Source organism: Panthera onca, chromosome B2, assembly GCF_046562875.1.
Source record: "Panthera onca isolate mPanOnc1 chromosome B2, mPanOnc1 haplotype 2, whole genome shotgun sequence".
NCBI lineage: Eukaryota > Metazoa > Chordata > Mammalia > Carnivora > Felidae > Panthera > Panthera onca.
Window position 1 is genome coordinate 78,418,221 of NC_138343.1, and position 1,522 is coordinate 78,419,742.

The window sequence follows — 1,522 nt, forward strand, 5'->3', positions numbered from 1 at the left end:
TCACTTTGCCTTCTTATCTCCTTCCAGTTCAAAATACTTGTATCTCTTCATAGCCAACATTCTCTTAGAGCTGCAGTTGGGCTCAACACATTGAAGCCTCACCACCACCTTCTCTGTAAGTTTTAGCCTTTTCCTGGAAAATCAGCTTAGTCTACCCACCATAGCTTCTTTGCTTCCTGTCATAATGCCACCTTCCCTCGTCATAAAGAGAATCTTTGCTTCTCTTGTACCGAGTCACTTTGTGGGGTCGGGGCTTGACACACTTCTTGCAGAAAGTCTGGCGGGTTTTAGAAATGTTCTCCATGATTGTGAGAATGCTATCGGCATTGAAAGAAAAACTCAATAAATACTTCTTGAGTTGAATTGGATGTGAATCATTTTATGATGGGTGATCCAAATAGGTGCCACAAAGGGACTATCCATTTAGTGATTGTTGCTTGTTTTATGGAATTTATTCTTGTGATAGTCATTTTATATTTTTTAGCCATCCTTAATTCTTTCCTTCCCCTTTTTCCAACATCCCTGTTGCTAAGTCTCTATCCACTGTATTTTTACAGTCATCCCTCTCTTCCTTCCCATTCCATTGACACTACAGCATCCAAGCCCTTACCATTCTAGGCTTGATAGTTTTTTTTTTCCTCTAGACCTCTGTGCCATTAACCCATTTTACCTCCAATAAGTAGATAGATACTCTTCTTATGCTTATTTGACTCTATTATTTCCCCATTCAAAAAAAAAAAAATCATTGGGTAGTGTCTTGATGTATAAAAGGAGAAATCCACATTTCTAAACCTATTCAATGACCCCCTACTACCACATTAGTCTTATTACCAACCCTCTGACTCATCAGTGCAAACTTGTGGTTTTAATTACATCATCCTGCAAACACAGTTTTCATGTTTCCATCTCTCTGTCTTTGTGTAAGTAATTTTCTCTCCTTGAAATGCCCTTCTCTTCTTGGTGCATCTAAATTATATAGATTGTCAAGACTGGTATGGTTCCTTGCAGAAGCAGAACAGGATGGACCTATTACCCAATATTCAGTTCCCATCCAAAATTTGATTTGGATGTCAAGCCTGATGATGTTATACATGTACCAAGAGGGGATGAAGGGTTTGTTACTCACACATAGGACTTTCTATGGAGAGCAAGGCAGGCTCCCAAAGTGGTCTGAAATGACTTGAAAGAGTAGGAAAAGGAGACTATGATTAGGGAGTGGGACTGGGATGAGGGCTCCCACATGGGCTGGGGCTCATGTGGTTTGAACTTACTATCAGCACCAAAGAAGGGGGCAATCAGATTTTGTATCAGCCTGCAGAAGGGGTATAGGAGTGATGAGGCTTGAAAGCCGTCGGTAGTCAAACATCAAAGATGGAGTCAGACTCTTTATTACAAAGACCCAATCCAAATCCCACTGAGCTCCCTAATCCTTTGATATCACTCTTCTTATGAATTCCCAGAATTCAGGATCTGCTGCCTCATTCTGTTCTTTAACTTTCCCTGTATTGAACCCATGGAAATA

At 40.4% G+C, this 1,522-nt stretch overlaps 1 pseudogene; it reads right to left on the bottom strand.

Annotated features, from left to right (window-relative positions):
• On the bottom strand, nt 1-304 carry LOC132667975 (ribosomal protein eL42-like; annotated as a pseudogene).
• Nucleotides 305-1,522: the final 1,218 nt, after the last annotated feature.